At 44.2% G+C, this 15,381-nt stretch overlaps 24 non-coding genes across 24 annotated transcripts; all 24 read left to right on the forward strand.

Annotated features, from left to right (window-relative positions):
* The first annotated feature begins 1,068 nt into the window (after positions 1–1,068).
* Positions 1,069–1,151, forward strand: trnal-cag (transfer RNA leucine (anticodon CAG)). Its single transcript has one exon. It is a non-coding gene; the product is annotated as a tRNA-Leu (tRNA).
* Positions 1,152–1,466: 315 nt separating this feature from the next.
* Positions 1,467–1,549, forward strand: trnal-cag (transfer RNA leucine (anticodon CAG)). The gene has a single exon. It is a non-coding gene; the product is annotated as a tRNA-Leu (tRNA).
* Positions 1,550–1,858: 309 nt separating this feature from the next.
* trnal-cag (transfer RNA leucine (anticodon CAG)) lies at positions 1,859–1,941 on the forward strand. The gene has a single exon. It is a non-coding gene; the product is annotated as a tRNA-Leu (tRNA).
* A 294-nt stretch (positions 1,942–2,235) lies between these two features.
* trnal-cag (transfer RNA leucine (anticodon CAG)) lies at positions 2,236–2,318 on the forward strand. Its single transcript has one exon. It is a non-coding gene; the product is annotated as a tRNA-Leu (tRNA).
* Positions 2,319–3,253: 935 nt separating this feature from the next.
* trnal-cag (transfer RNA leucine (anticodon CAG)) lies at positions 3,254–3,336 on the forward strand. Its single transcript has one exon. It is a non-coding gene; the product is annotated as a tRNA-Leu (tRNA).
* A 316-nt stretch (positions 3,337–3,652) lies between these two features.
* Positions 3,653–3,735, forward strand: trnal-cag (transfer RNA leucine (anticodon CAG)). Its single transcript has one exon. It is a non-coding gene; the product is annotated as a tRNA-Leu (tRNA).
* A 315-nt stretch (positions 3,736–4,050) lies between these two features.
* trnal-cag (transfer RNA leucine (anticodon CAG)) lies at positions 4,051–4,133 on the forward strand. Its single transcript has one exon. It is a non-coding gene; the product is annotated as a tRNA-Leu (tRNA).
* Positions 4,134–4,447: 314 nt separating this feature from the next.
* trnal-cag (transfer RNA leucine (anticodon CAG)) lies at positions 4,448–4,530 on the forward strand. Its single transcript has one exon. It is a non-coding gene; the product is annotated as a tRNA-Leu (tRNA).
* A 700-nt stretch (positions 4,531–5,230) lies between these two features.
* Positions 5,231–5,313, forward strand: trnal-cag (transfer RNA leucine (anticodon CAG)). The gene has a single exon. It is a non-coding gene; the product is annotated as a tRNA-Leu (tRNA).
* A 315-nt stretch (positions 5,314–5,628) lies between these two features.
* Positions 5,629–5,711, forward strand: trnal-cag (transfer RNA leucine (anticodon CAG)). The gene has a single exon. It is a non-coding gene; the product is annotated as a tRNA-Leu (tRNA).
* Positions 5,712–6,026: 315 nt separating this feature from the next.
* trnal-cag (transfer RNA leucine (anticodon CAG)) lies at positions 6,027–6,109 on the forward strand. Its single transcript has one exon. It is a non-coding gene; the product is annotated as a tRNA-Leu (tRNA).
* Positions 6,110–6,789: 680 nt separating this feature from the next.
* trnal-cag (transfer RNA leucine (anticodon CAG)) lies at positions 6,790–6,872 on the forward strand. The gene has a single exon. It is a non-coding gene; the product is annotated as a tRNA-Leu (tRNA).
* Positions 6,873–7,567: 695 nt separating this feature from the next.
* Positions 7,568–7,650, forward strand: trnal-cag (transfer RNA leucine (anticodon CAG)). Its single transcript has one exon. It is a non-coding gene; the product is annotated as a tRNA-Leu (tRNA).
* Positions 7,651–8,096: 446 nt separating this feature from the next.
* On the forward strand, positions 8,097–8,179 carry trnal-cag (transfer RNA leucine (anticodon CAG)). Its single transcript has one exon. It is a non-coding gene; the product is annotated as a tRNA-Leu (tRNA).
* A 298-nt stretch (positions 8,180–8,477) lies between these two features.
* On the forward strand, positions 8,478–8,560 carry trnal-cag (transfer RNA leucine (anticodon CAG)). Its single transcript has one exon. It is a non-coding gene; the product is annotated as a tRNA-Leu (tRNA).
* A 338-nt stretch (positions 8,561–8,898) lies between these two features.
* On the forward strand, positions 8,899–8,981 carry trnal-cag (transfer RNA leucine (anticodon CAG)). The gene has a single exon. It is a non-coding gene; the product is annotated as a tRNA-Leu (tRNA).
* A 311-nt stretch (positions 8,982–9,292) lies between these two features.
* Positions 9,293–9,375, forward strand: trnal-cag (transfer RNA leucine (anticodon CAG)). Its single transcript has one exon. It is a non-coding gene; the product is annotated as a tRNA-Leu (tRNA).
* Positions 9,376–9,690: 315 nt separating this feature from the next.
* On the forward strand, positions 9,691–9,773 carry trnal-cag (transfer RNA leucine (anticodon CAG)). The gene has a single exon. It is a non-coding gene; the product is annotated as a tRNA-Leu (tRNA).
* A 309-nt stretch (positions 9,774–10,082) lies between these two features.
* trnal-cag (transfer RNA leucine (anticodon CAG)) lies at positions 10,083–10,165 on the forward strand. The gene has a single exon. It is a non-coding gene; the product is annotated as a tRNA-Leu (tRNA).
* Positions 10,166–10,464: 299 nt separating this feature from the next.
* Positions 10,465–10,547, forward strand: trnal-cag (transfer RNA leucine (anticodon CAG)). The gene has a single exon. It is a non-coding gene; the product is annotated as a tRNA-Leu (tRNA).
* A 322-nt stretch (positions 10,548–10,869) lies between these two features.
* trnal-cag (transfer RNA leucine (anticodon CAG)) lies at positions 10,870–10,952 on the forward strand. Its single transcript has one exon. It is a non-coding gene; the product is annotated as a tRNA-Leu (tRNA).
* Positions 10,953–11,633: 681 nt separating this feature from the next.
* trnal-cag (transfer RNA leucine (anticodon CAG)) lies at positions 11,634–11,717 on the forward strand. Its single transcript has one exon. It is a non-coding gene; the product is annotated as a tRNA-Leu (tRNA).
* A 244-nt stretch (positions 11,718–11,961) lies between these two features.
* Positions 11,962–12,044, forward strand: trnal-cag (transfer RNA leucine (anticodon CAG)). The gene has a single exon. It is a non-coding gene; the product is annotated as a tRNA-Leu (tRNA).
* Positions 12,045–12,354: 310 nt separating this feature from the next.
* On the forward strand, positions 12,355–12,437 carry trnal-cag (transfer RNA leucine (anticodon CAG)). The gene has a single exon. It is a non-coding gene; the product is annotated as a tRNA-Leu (tRNA).
* The last annotated feature ends 2,944 nt before the right edge of the window (positions 12,438–15,381 follow it).

Consider the following 15,381-nt stretch of genomic DNA (forward strand, 5'->3'; position numbering starts at 1 on the left):
CTCCATGGAGCTTTTTAAAAAATGGAAAAAGATGGGTAAAAATAATATTTTTTGTTAGACTATGGTTTCTGTAGGAGGACAAACATGACACAAACGTTCTTAATAAAGCCAACAGTTTAGTATGTTTGTGTTTATGCCTCACTGATGAGAGTATTTGGCGAGCGCCGTTTTGTCTTACTAATTTCGGCGGTCCTTGAACTCATCGTAGTTGTTTGGACTGTGACGCAACAGTTTGTTTACATGTACAACTTTCTCCGACGCTGCCACAGAAAGACGTGTTTTATGCCACTCCTTCTTTGTCTCACTTTGTCCACCAAACGTTTTATGCTGTGCGTGAATGCACAATGGCGAGCTTTGTTGATGTTATTGACTTGTGTGGAGTGCTAGCTGTATGTACATATCGTTTGTAGGTATATTTGAGCTCATTTAATTTCCTTCACTTCACATACCAAAGTCCCTCGTTATACAGACATCATGTAATCACTCCTCAGGGTGTCAGGACGGCCGAGCGGTCCAAGGTGCTGTGGTCAGGTAGCAGTCTCCTCTGGAGGTGTGGGTTCAAATCCCACTTCTGACAGTATGTGCTTTTGTGACACTCACAATATATAGTCGAGCACAAACAGTATTTATACCTCAAAACAAGCGCGCCACGAAGGACTCCCAACACTTCTTGTTGGGACTCTACGAAATGAAATGTCAGGATGGCGTCCAAGTGGCAGTCTCCTCTGGAGGCGTGGGTTCAAATCCCACTTCTGAAAGCACTTAATATATATTGCAACAATCCCTCGTTAAACACAGACGGTCTCTGTGACTTTTAGTATGTGGTAAACAAACACACCTTCACAAAAGCAGAGGTCTACCAACAGTTCTTGTTGGGACTCTACGAAATAATGTATTCCACTTCTTACAACAAAACCTTTTTGACCCCCAGCACTACTTTTGTACCCCAAGTGGGTGGACGTGTCCATACCATACCACACACGGTTCAGTAGAAGTCAGGAAATACCAAAGTCACTCGTTTTACAGACGTCATGTAGTCACACTTCTATCAAATACGAAACAACGGATGTCAGGATGGCCGAGCGGTCTAAGGCGCTGCGTTCAGGTAGCAGTCTCCTCTGGAGGCGTGGGTTCGAATCCCACTTCTGACAGCACATAATTTATGTTGCAACAATCCCTCGTCAAACACAAGCACAGACGGTATCGGGACTTTCAGTATGTGGTAAACAAACATACCTTCACAAAAGCAGAGGTCTTCCAACAGTTCTTGTTGGGACTCTACGAAATGATGCATTCCACTTCTTACAACAAAACTTTTTTGACCCCCAGCACTAATTTTATACCCCACGTGAGTAGACCTGTTCATACCATACCACACACGGTACAGTAGAAGTCAGGAACTACCAAAGTCCCTCGTTATACAGACGTCATGTAATCACACCTCTTTCAAATAAGACACAACAGATGTCAGGATGGCCGAGCGGTCTAAGGCGCTGCGTTCAGGTCGCAGTCTCCTCTGGAGGCGTGGGTTCAAGTCCCACTTCTGACAGCACTTGATTTATATTGCAGCAATCCCTCGTCAGGCACAGACGGGATCGGGACTTTTAGTATGTGGTAAACAAACACACCTTCATAAAAGCAGAGGTCTTCCAACAGTTCTTGTTGGGACTCTACGAAATGATCCATTCCAGTTCTTACAACAAAACCTTTTTGACCCCCAGCATTTCTTTTATACCCCAAGTGGGTGGACCTGTCCATACCATACCACACACGGTACAGTAGAAGTCAGGAACTACCAAAGTCCCTTGTTATACAGACATCATGTAATCACACCTCTATCAAATACATAACAACAGATGTCAGGATGGCCGAGCGGTCTAAGGCGCTGTGTTCAGGTCGCAGTCTCCTCTGGAGGCGTGGGTTCAAATCCCACTTCTGACAGTATGTGCTTTTGTGACACTCACAATATATATTCGAGCACAAGCAGTATTTATACTTCAAAACAAGCGCGCCACAAAGGACTCCCAACACGTCTTTTTGGGACTCTACGAAATGAGACGCATTCCAGTTTTTACAACAAAAACTTTAGGACACTCTGCACTACTTTAATACACCATGTGGGTGGACCTGATCATACCATACCACACACGGTACAGTAGAAGTAAGGAACTACCAAAGTCCCTCTTTATACAGACATTATTTAATCACACCTCTATCAAGAAAGTAACAAAGAATGTCAGGATGGCCGAGTGGTCTAAGGCGCTGCGTTCAGGTCGCAGTCTCCTCTGGAGGCGTGGGTTCAAATCCCACTTCTGACAGCAAGTAATTTACGTTGCAGCAATCCCTTTTCAAGCACAGACAGTACCGGGACTTTTAGTATGTGGTAAACAAACATACCTTCACAAAAGCAGAGGTCTTCCAACAGTTCTTGTTGGGACTCTACGAAATGAGACGCATTCCACTTCTTACAACAAAACCTTTAGGACCCTCTCCACTACTTCAATACCCCATGTGGGTGGACCTGATCATACCATACCACACACGGTACAGTAGAAGTCACAAACTACCAAAGTCCCTCGTTATACAGACGTTGTAATCACACCTCTATTAACTGCATAACAACAGATGTCAGGATGGCCGAGCGGTCTAAGGCGCTGCGTTCAGGTCGCAGTCTCCTCTGGAGGCGTGGCACTTCTTACAACAAAACCTTTTGGACCCTCTGCACTACTTTAAAACCCCATGTGGGTAGTCCTGAACATACCACACAGGGACTTTTAGTATGTGGTAAACAGACACACCTTCACAAAAGCAGAGGTCTTCCAACAGTTCTTGTTGGGACTCTATGGAATGATGGATTCCACTTCTTAAAACAAAACTTTTTTGACCCCCAGCACTACTTTTATACCCCACGTGGGTGGACCTGTCCATACCATACCACACACGGTACAGTAGAATACGTAACAACAGATGTCGAGCGGTCTAAGGCGCTGCGTTCAGGTCGCAGTTTCCTCTGGAGGCGTGTGTTCAAATCCCACTTCTGACAGCACAAAATTTATGTTGCAACAATCCCTTGTCAAGCACAGACAGTATCGAGACTTTTAGTATGTGGTAAACAAACACACCTTCACAAAAGCAGAGGTCTTCCAACAGTTCTTTTTGGGACTCTACGAAATGATGAAGTCAGGAACTACCAAAGTCCCTCGTTATACAGACGTCATGTAATCACACCTCTGTCAAACATGCAACAACAGATGTCAGGATCGCCGAGCGGTCTAAGGCGCTGTGTTCAGGTCGCGGTCTCCTCTGGAGGCGTGGGTTCAAATCCCACTTCTGACAGCACATAATTTATGTTGCAATAATCTCTTGTCAAGCACAAGCACAGAGAGTATTGGGACTTTTAGTATGTGGTAAACAAACACACCTTCACAAAAGCAGAGGTCCTCCAACAGTTCTTGTTGGGACTCTACGAAATGATGCATTCCACTTCTTACAACAAAACATTTTTGACCCGCAGCACTACTTTGTATACCCCACGTGGGTGGACCTGTTCATACCATACCACACACGGTACAGTAGAAGTCAGGAACTACCAAAGTCCCTCGTTATACAGACATCATGTAATCACACCTCTATCAAATAAGTTATAACAGATGTCAGGATGGCCGAGCGGTCTAAGGCGCTGCGTTCAGGTCGCAGTCTCCACTGGAGGCGTGGGTTCAAATCCCACTTCTGACAGCCCATAACTTTTGTTTCAGCAATCCCTCGTCAAACACAAGCACAGACAGTATTGGGACTTTTAGTATGTGGTAAACAAACACACCTTCACAAAAGCAGAGGTCTTCCAACAGTTCTTGTTGGGACTCTACGAAATGATGCATTCCACTTCTTACAACAAAACCTTTTTAACCCCAAGCACTACTTTTATACCCCAAGTGGGTGGACGTGTCCATACCATACCACACACGGTACAGTAGAAGTCAGGAACTACCAAAGTCCCTCGTTATACAGACGTCATGAAATCACACCTCACTCAAGTATGTAGTAACAGATGTCAGGATGGCCGAGCAGTCTAAGGCGCTGCGTTCAGGTCGCAGTCTCCTCTGGAGGCGTGGGTTCAAATCCCACTTCTGACAGCAATCATTTATGTTGCAATAATCCCTTGTCAAGCACAAGTACAGACAGTATCGGGACTTTTAGTATGTGGTAAACAAACACACCTTCACAAAAGCAGAGGTCTTCCAACAGTTCTTGTTGGGACTCTACGAAATGATGCATTCCACTTCTTACAACAAAACCTTTTTGACCCCCAGCACTACTTTTATACCCCAAGTGGGTGGACCTGTCCATACCATACCACACACGGTACAGTAGAAGTCAGGAACTACCAAAGTCCCTCTTTATACAGATATTATGTAATCACACCTCTATCAAGAACATAACAATGGATGTCAGGATGGCCGTGTGGTCTAAGGCGCTGCGTTCAGGTCGCAGTCTCCTCTGGAGGCGTGGGTTCAAGTCCCACTTCTGACAGCACATAATTTACGTTGCAACAAGCACGGACGGTATCGGTGACCTTTAGTATGTGGTAAACAAACACACCTTCACAAAAGCAGAGGTCTTCCAACAGTTCTTGTTGGGACTCTACGAAATGATGCATTCCACTTCTTACAACAAAACATTGTTGACCCCCAGCACTACTTTTATACCCCATGTGGGTGGACCTGTTCATACCATACCACACACGGTACAGTAGAAGTCAGGAAATACTAAAGTCCCTCGTTCTACAGACATCATGTAGTCACAGCACTATTAAATGAGAAACGACGGATCTCAGGATGGCCGAGCGGTCTAAGGCGCTGCGTTCAGGTCGCAGTCTCCTCTGGAGGCGTGTGTTCAAATTCCACTTCTGACAGCACATAATTTATGTTGCAACAATCCCTCGTCGAGCACAGACGGTATCGGGACCTTTAGTATGTGGTAAACAAACACACCTTCACAAAAGCAGAGGTCTTCCAACAGTTCTTGTTGGGACTCTACGAAATGATGCATTCCACTTCTTACAACAAAACCTTTTTGACCCCCAGCACTACTTTTATTACTTTTATACCCCAAGTGGGTGGACCTGTCCATACCATACCACACACGGTACAGTAGAAGTCAGGAACTACCAAAGTCCCTCGTTATACAGACGTCATGTAATCACACCTCTATCAAATGCGAAACAACGGATGTCAGGATGGCCGAGCGGTCTAAGGCGCTGCGTTCAGGTCGCAGTCTCCTCTGGAGGCGTGGGTTCAAATCCCACTTCTGACAGCACATCATTTATGTTGCAACAATCCCTTGTCAAGCACAAGCACAGACCGTATTGGGACGTTTAGTATGTGGTAAACAAACACACCTTCACAAAAGCAGAGGTCTTCCAACAGTTGTTGTTGGGACTCTACGAAATGATGGATTCCACTTCTTACAACAAAACTTTTTTGACCCCCAGCACTACTTTTATACCCCAAGTGGATGGACCTGTCCATACCATACCACACACGGTACAGTAGAAGTCAGGAACTACCAAAGTCCCTCGTTATACAGATGTCATGTAGTCACACCTCTATCAAATGCGAAACAACGGATGTCAGGATGGCCGAGCGGTCTAAGGCGCTGCGTTCAGGTCGCAGTCTCCTCTGGAGGCGTGGGTTCAAATCCCACTTCTGACAGCACATAATTTATGTTGCAACAATCCCTTGTCAAGCACAAGCACAGACAGTATCGGGACTTTTAGTATGTGGTAAACAAACATACCTTCACAAAAGCAGAGGTTCTCCAACAGCTCTTGTTGGGACTCTACGAAATGATGCATTCCACTTCTTACAACAAAACCTTTTTGACCCCCAGCACTACTTTTATACCCCAAGTGGGTGGACTTGTCCATACCATACCACACACGGTACAGTAGAAGTCAGGAAATACCAAAGTCCCTCGTTATACAGACGTCATGTAATCACACCTCTATCAAATATGGAAAAAGAGATGTCAGGATGGCCGAGGGGTCTAAGGCGCTGCGTTCAGGTCGCAGTCTCCTCTGGAGGCGTGGGTTCAAATCCCACTTGTGACAACACATAATTTATGTTGCAACAATCCCTTGTCAAGCACAAGCACAGACAGTATCTGGACTTTTAGTATGTGGTAAACAAACACACCTTCACAAAAGCAGAGGTCTTCCAACAGTTCTTGTTGGGACTCTACGAAATGATCCATTCCACTTCTTACAACAAAACCTTTTTGACCCCCAGCACAATTTTTATACCCCAAGTGGGTGGACCTGTCCATACCATACCACACACGGTACAGTAGAAGTCAGGAACTACCAAAGTCCCTCTTTTTACAGGCATCATGTAATCACACCTATATCAAGTACAAAGTGGATGTCAGGATGGCCGAGCGGTCTAAAGCGCTGCGTTCAGTCTCCTCTGGAGGCGTGGGTTCGAATCCCATTTCTGACATTATGTGCTTTTGTGACACTCACAATATATAGTCGAGCACAAACAGTATTTATACTTCAAAACAAGTGCGCCACAAAGGACTCCCAACACTTCTTGTTGGGACTCTATGAAATGATGCATTCCACTTCTTACAACAAAACCTTTTTGACCCCCAGCACTACTTTTATACCCCAAGTGGGTGGACGTGTCCATACCATACCAAACACGGTACAGTAGAAGTCAGGAACTACCAAAGTCCCTCGTTATACAGACGTCATGTAATCACACCTCTATCAAATCGGTAACAACGGATGTCAGGATGGCCGAGCGGTCTAAGGCGCTGCGTTCAGGTCGCAGTCTCCTCTGGAGGCGTGGGTTCGAATCCCACTTCTGACAGCACTTAATTTATGTTGCAACAATCCCTCGTCAAACACAAGCACAGACCGTATCGGGACTTTTAGTATGTGGTAAACAAACATACCTTCACAAAAGCAGAGGTCTTCCAACAGTTCTTGTTGGGACTCTACGAAATGATGCATTCCACTTCTTACAACAAAACCTTTTTGACTCCCAGCACTACTTTTATACCCCAAGTGGGTGGACCTGTCCATACTATACCACACACGGTACAGTAGAAGTCAGGAACTACCAAAGTCCCTCGTTATACAGACGTCATGTAGTCACACCTCTATCAAACACGTAACAACAGATGTCAGGATGGCCGAGCGGTTCAGGTCGCGGTCTCCTCTGGAGGCGTCGGTTCAAATCCCACTTTTGACAGCACATAATTTATGTTGCAATAATCCCTTGTCAAGCACAGACAGTATAGGGACTTTTAGTATGTGGTAAACAAACACACCTTCACAAAAGCAGAGGTCTTCAAACAGTTCTTGTTGGGACTCTACGAAATGAGACACATTCCACTTCTTACAACAAAACCTTTAGGACCCTCTCCACTACTTTAATACCTCATGTGGGTGGACCAGATCATACCATACCACACACGGTACAGTAGAAGTCAGGAACTACAAGAGTCCCTCGTTATACAGACGTCATGTAATCACACCTCTATCAAATACATAACAACAGATGTCAGGATGGCCGAGCGGTCTAAGGCGCTGCGTTCAGGTCGCAGTCTCCTCTGGAGGCGTGGGTTCAAATCCCACTTCTGACAGCACATAATTTATGTTGCAATAATCTCTTGTCAAGCACAGACAGTATCGGGACTTTTAGTATGTGGTAAACAAAACCTTTTTGACCCCCAGCACTAATTTTATACCCCACGTGAGTGGACCTGTTCATACCATACCACACACGGTACAGTAGAAGTCAGGAACTACTGTATGATGAAACTAAATGATAATATAAATACATTTAATAAAGTCAAATACAAATAAGGCAACAAGAGAAGTATCCTACACTTCTCTTTTGTAAAGTAAATCTGAACAGCCGACATGGGCATCTACATCAACTACATGATTTGCCTGAGAAGCTGGACAGGACATATAAAAAAAAAAAAAAAAAAAAAAAAAAAAAAAAAAAAGAAGTCAGGAACTACCAAAGTCCCTCGTTATACAGACGTCATGTAATCACACCTCTTTCAAATAAGAAACAACAGATGTCAGGATGGCCGAGCGGTCTAAGGCGCTGCGTTCAGGTCGCAGTCTCCTCTGGAGGCGTGGGTTCAAATCCCACTTCTGACAGCACATAATTTATGTTGGAACAAGCACGGACGGTATCGGGACTTTTAGTATGTGGTAAACAAACACACCTTCACAAAAGCAGAGGTCTTCCAACAGTTCTTGTTGGGACTCTACGAAATGATGCATTCCACTTCTTACAACAAAACTTTTTTGACCCCCAGCACTACTTTTATACCCCAAGTGGGTGGACCTGTCCATACCATACCACACACGGTACAGTAGAAGTCAGGAACTACCAAAGTCCCTCGTTATACAGACGTCATGTAATCACACCTCTAACAAATACGAAACAACGGATGTCAGGATGGCCGAGCGGTCTAAGGCGCTGCGTTCAGGTCGCAGTCTCCTCTGGAGGCGTGGGTTCAAATCCCACTTCTGACAGCACTTAATTTATGTTGCAACAATCCCTCGTCAAACACAAGCACAGACCGTATCGGGACTTTTAGTATGTGGTAAACAAACATACCTTCACAAAAGCGGAGGTCTTCCAACAGTTCTTGTTGGGACTCTACGAAATGATGCATTCCACTTCTTACAACAAAACCTTTTTGACCCCCAGCACTACTTTTATACCCCACGTGGGTGGACCTGTCCATACTATACCACACACGGTACAGTAGAAGTCAGGAACTACCAAAGTCCCTCGTTATACAGACGTCATGTAGTCACACCTCTATCAAATACATAACAACAATTGTCAAAACAACGAAACAACGGATGTCAGGATGGCCGAGCGGTCTAAGGCGCTGCGTTCAGGTCGCAGTCTCCTCTGGAGGCGTCGGTTCAAATCCCACTTTTGACAGCACATAATTTATGTTGCAATAATCCCTTGTCAAGCACAGACAGTATAGGGACTTTTAGTATGTGGTAAACAAACACACCTTCACAAAAGCAGAGGTCTTCAAACAGTTCTTGTTGGGACTCTACGAAATGAGACACATTCCACTTCTTACAACAAAACCTTTAGGACCCTCTCCACTACTTTAATACCTCATGTGGGTGGACCAGATCATACCATACCACACACGGTACAGTAGAAGTCAGGAACTACAAGAGTCCCTCGTTATACAGACGTCATGTAATCACACCTCTATCAAATACATAACAACAATTGTCAGGATGGCCGAGCGGTCTAAGGCGCTGCGTTCAGGTCGCAGTCTTCTCTAGAGGCGTGGGTTCAAATCCCACTTCTGACAGCACATAATTTATGTTGCAATAATCTCTTGTCAAGCACAAGCACAGACAGTATTGGGACTTTTAGTATGTGGTAAACAAACACACCTTCACAAAAGCAGAGGTCTCCCAACAGTTCTTGTTGGGACTCTACGAAATGATGCATTCCATTTCTTAAAACAAAAAATTTTTGACCCCCAGCACTACTTTTTAACCCCAAGTGGGTGGACGTGTCCATACCATACCACACACAGTACAGTAGAAGTCAGGAACTACCAAAGTCCCTCGTTATAGAGACATCATGTAATCACACCTCTATCAGGTACATAACAACAGATGTCAGGATGGCCGAGCGGTCTAAGGCGCTGCGTTCAGGTTGCTGTCTCCTCTGGAGGAGTGGGTTCAAATCCCACTTCTGACATCACTTAATTTATATTGCAACAATCCCTCGTCAAGCACAGACGGTATTGGGACTTTTAGTATGTGGTAAACAAACACACCTTCACAAAAGCAGAGGTCTTCCAACAGTTCTTGTTGGGACTCTACGAAATGATGCATTCTACTTCTTACAACAAAACCTTTTTGACCCCCAGCACTACTTTTATACCCCACATGGGTGGACCTGTCCATACCATACCACACACGGTACAGTAGAAGTCAGGAACTACCAAAGTCCCTTGTTATACAGACATCATGAAATCACTCCTCAATCAAATATATAGTGACAGATGTCAGGATGGCCGAGCGGTCTAAGGCGCTGCGTTCAGGTCGCAGTCTCCTCTGGAGGCGTGGGTTCAAATCCCACTTCTGACAGCACATAATTTATGTTGCAACAAGCACGGATGGTATCGGTGACTTTTAGTATGTGGTAAACAAACACACCTTCACAAAAGCAGAGGTCTTCCAACAGTTCTTGTTGGGACTCTACGAAATGATGCATTCCACTTCTTACAACAAAACCTTTTTGACCCCCAGCACTACTTTTATACCCCAAGTGGGTGGACCTGTCCATACCATACCACACACGGTACAGTAGAAGTCAGGAACTACCAAAGTCCCTCGTTATACAGACGTCATGTAATCACACCTCTATCAAGTTCATAAGAACAGATGTCAGGATGGCCGAGCGGTCTAAGGCGCTGCGTTCAGGTCGCAGTCTCCTCTGGAGGCGTGGGTTCAAATCCCACTTCTGACAGCACATAATTTATGTTGCAACAAGCACGGACGGTATCGGTGACTTTTAGTATGTGGTAAACAAACACACCTTCACAAAAGCAGAGGTCTTCCAACAGTTCTTGTTGGGACTCTACGAAATGATGCATTCCACTTCTTACAACAAAACCTTTTTGACCCCCAGCACTACTTTTATACCCCAAGTGGGTGGACTTTTATACCCCAAGGGGGTGGACGTATCCATACCATACCACACACGGTACAGTAGAAGTCAGGAACTACCAAAGTCCCTCGTTATACAGACGTCATGTAATCACACCTCTATCAAAAACATACCAACAGATGTCAGGATGGCCGAGCGGTCTAATGCGCTGCGTTCAGGACGTAGTCTCCTCTGGAGGCGTGGTTTCAAATCCCACTTCTGACAGCACATCATTTATGATGCAACAATCCCTTGTCAAGCACAAGCACAGACAGTATCGGGACTTTTAGTATGTGGTAAACAAACACACCTTCACAAAAGCAGAGGTCTTCCAACAGTTCTTGTTGGGACTCTACGAAATGATGGATTCCACTTCTTACAACAAAACTTTTTTGACCCCCAGCACTACTTTTATACCCCAAGTGGGTGGACCTGTCCATACCATACCACACACGGTACAGTAGAAGTCAGGAAATACCAAAGTCCCCCGTTATACAGACATCATGTAATCACACCTCTATCAAATACATAACAACAGATGTCAGGATGACCGAGTGGTCTAAGGCGCTGCGTTTAGGTCCCAGTCTCCTCTGGAGGCGTGGGTTCGAACCCAGCTTCTGACAGTATGTGCTTTTGTGACACTCACAATATATAGTCGAGCACAAACAGTATTTATACTTCAAAACAAAGGATTCCCGACACTTCTTGTTGGGACTCTACGAAATGAGACGCCTTCCAGTTCTTACAACAAAGCCTTTAGGACCCTCTGCACTACTTTATTACCCCATGTGGGTGGACCTGATCATACCATACCACAGACAGTACAGTAGAAGTTAGGAACTACCAAAGTCCCTCGATATGCAGAAATCATGTAATCACTCCTCTATCAAATAAAAAGGGACAGTTTGTCAGGATGGCCGAGCGGTCTAAGGCGCTGCGTTCAGCTCGCAGTCTCCTCTGGAGGCGTGGGTTCAAATCCCACTTTGACAGCACATCATTTATGATGCAACAATCCCTCGTCAAACACAAGCACAGACAGTACCGGGATGTTTAGTATGTGGTAAACGAACACACCTTCACAAAAGCAGAGGTCTTCCAACAAACAGTTCTTGTTGGGACTCTACGAAATGATGCATTCCAGTTCTTACAACAAAACCTTTTTGAACCCCAGCACTACTTTTATACCCCAAGTGGGTGGACCTGTTCATACCATACCACACAGTGAAATTTGGAAGTCAGGATGGCCGAGCGGTCTAAGGCGCTGCGTTCAGGTCGCAGTCTCCTCTGGAGTCGTGGGTTCAGATCCCACTTCTGACAGCCCGTAGTTTATGTTGCAACAATCCCTCGTCAAACACAGACAGTCTCGGTGACTTTTAGTATGTGGTAAACAAACACACCTTCACAAAAGCAGAGGTCTTCCAACAGTTCTTGTTGGGACTCTACGAAATGATGCATTCCACTTCTTACAACAAACCCTTTTTGACCCCCAGCACTACTTTTATACCCCAAGTGGGTGGACGTGTCCATACCATACCACACACGGTACAGTAGATGTCAGGAACTACCAAAGTCCCTCGTTATACAGACATCATGTAATCACACCTCTATCAAATACATAGCGACAGATGTCAGGATGGCCGAGCGGTCTAATGCGCTGCGTTCAGGTCGCAGTCTTCTCTGGAGGCGTGGGTTCAAGTCCCACTTCTGACAGCACTTGATTTATATTGCAACAATCCCTCGTCAAGCACAGACGGTATCGGGACTTTTTGTATGTGGTAAACAAACACACCTTCACAAAAGCAGAGGTCTTCCTACAGTTCTTGTTGGTATATTTGAGCTCATTTAATTTCCTTCACTTATGTCCTCTGTGTATGTAATTTATATTTGACACATTACTTGTAGGTAATATTGGCTGCATTTCTGATAGTTGTTTGTGCGCCATGTTGTTCCAGACCACAGCAAACGTTACCCAGCTTTCAAAGATTGTAATAAATCCATCAGAAGAAGACAGCCCTCCGTTTCTTTTAACTTGGACACAGACATCTATACCTTTGGCCCTTCTTTGAGAGTATTCGGCGAGCGCCGTTTTGTCTTACTAATTTCGGCGGTCCTTGAACTCATCGTAGTTGTGTGGGCTGTGACACAACAGTTTGTTTACATGTACAACTTTCTCCGACGCTTCCACAGAAAGACATGTTTTATGCCACTCCTTTGTCTCAATTTGTCCACCAAATGTTTTATACTGTGCGTGAATGCACAAAGATGAGCTTTGTTGATGTTATTGACTTGTGCGGAGACTAGCAGTATGTACATATCGTTTGTAGGTATATTCGAGCTCATTTAATGTCATTCCTTTGTCTATTTAATTTATAATTGACACGTTATCAGTATGTAATATTGGCTGCATTTCTGATAGTTGTTTGTGTGCCATGTTGTTCCAGACCACAGCAAATGTTTCCCAGCTTGCAAAGATTGTAATAAATCCATTAGAAGAAGACAACCTGCCGTTTCCTTTAACTTGGAAAAACACATCTTTACATTTGGCCCTTCTTTGTATGCCTCACTGATGAGAGTATTCGGCGAGCGCCGTTTTGTCTTACCGTACTTATTTCGGCGGTCCTTGAACTCATCGTCGTTGTGTGGGCTGTGACACAACAGTTTGTTTACATGTACAACTTTCTCCAACGCTGCCACAGAAAGACGTGTTTTATGCCACTCCTTTGTCTCATTTTGTCCACCAAATGTTTTATGCTGTGTGTGAATTCACAAAAGTGAGCTTTGTTGATGTTATTGACTTGTGCGGAGACTAGCAGTATGTACATATCGTTTGTAGGTATATTTGAGCTCATTTAATGTCATTCACTTATGTCCTTTGTCTAGTTAATTTATAATTGACACATTATCAGTATGTAATATTGGCTGCATTTCTGATAGTTGTTTGTGCGCCATGTTGTTCCAGACCACAGCAAATGTTACCCAGCTTGCAAAGATTGTAATAAATCCATTAGAAGAAGACAGCCTGCCGTTTCCTTTAACTTGGAAAAACACATCTTTACCTTTGGCCCTTCTTTGTATGCCTCACTGATGAGAGTATTCGGCGAGCGCCGTTTTGTCTTACTAATTTCGGCGGTCCTTGAACTCATCGTAGTTGTGTGGGCTGTGACACAACAGTTTGTTTACATGTACAACGTTCTCCGACGCTGCCACAGAAAGACATGTTTTATGCCACTCCTTTGTCTCATTTTGTCCACCAAATGTTGTATAATGTGCGTGAATGCACAAAGGTGAGCTTTGTTGATGTTATTGACTTGTGCGGAGACTAGCAGTATGTACATATCGTTTGTAGGTATATTCGGGCTCATTTAATGTCATTCACTTATGTCCTTTGTCTATTTAATTTATAATTGACACATTTTTAGTATGTAATATTGGCTGCATTTCTGATAGTTGTTTGTGTGCCATGTTGTTCCAGACCACAGCAAATGTTTCCCAGCTTGCAAAGATTGTAATAAATCCATTAGAAGGAGACAACCTGCCGTTTCCTTTAACTTGGAAAAACACATCTTTACCTTTGGCCCTTCTTTGTATGCCTCACTGATGAGAGTATTAGGCGAGCGCCGTTTTGTCTTACTAATTTCGGCGGTCCTTGAAATCATCGTAGTTGCGTGGACTGTGACGCAACAGCTTACTTACATGTACAACTTTCTCCGACGCTGCTACAGAAAGAAGTGTGTTATGCCACTCCTTTGTCTCATTTTGTCCACCAAATGTTTTATACTGTGCTGTATAACATCAACAAAGGTGAGCTTTGTTGATGTTATTGACTTGTGTGGAGACTGGCAGTATGTACATATCGTTTGTAGGTATATTTGAGCTTGTTTTATTTCATTCACTTATGTCCTCTGTGTATTTAATTTCTATTTGACACATTATCAGTACGTAATAGTGGCTGCATTTCTGATAGTTGTTTGTGTGCCATGTTGTTCCAGACCACAGCAAATGTTACAAAGATTGTAAAAAATATATATATATATATATATATTTCTCAACCTGAGAAATAACAGCTCCCAACCATTCACGAAACCCAACACAACACTCCAATACGTGCACCATGACAGCAACCACCCACCCACCACCACGAAAAGAATACCTACCGGAATTAATAAAAGGCTATTGATGCTGTCATCTAGCAAAGCTGAATTTGACCAAGCAACCCCCCCGTACCAAAAAGCCCTTAATGAAAGCGGATCCAATTTCACCCTCACCTATGAACCCACGCCAGGAAACCAGCCAAAAAAGAACAGAAAACGAAACGACATCATCTGGTACAACCCCCCATACAGCAAAAACGTCTCAACTAACATTGGACACAAATTCCTCAATCTGATTGACAAACACTTTCCCAAAGACAACACCCTAAGAAAAGTATTCAACAAGAACAACATTAAATTGAGCTACAGCTGTATGAACAATATACGACAAATCATCTCAAACCACAACAAAACAATTGCAAATGAGCCGTCGGCCCCCGGACAGAGCGACTCCAAAACCAACAAAGGCTGTAACTGTCGAAAGAAACCTGATTGCCCTCTCAACGGGGGGTGCTTACAAACATCAGTTGTCTACCAATCTAAGGTAATACGCAAGGACATTA

The sequence above is a fragment of the Nerophis lumbriciformis genome, linkage group LG31 (assembly GCF_033978685.3).
Source record: "Nerophis lumbriciformis linkage group LG31, RoL_Nlum_v2.1, whole genome shotgun sequence".
NCBI lineage: Eukaryota > Metazoa > Chordata > Actinopteri > Syngnathiformes > Syngnathidae > Nerophis > Nerophis lumbriciformis.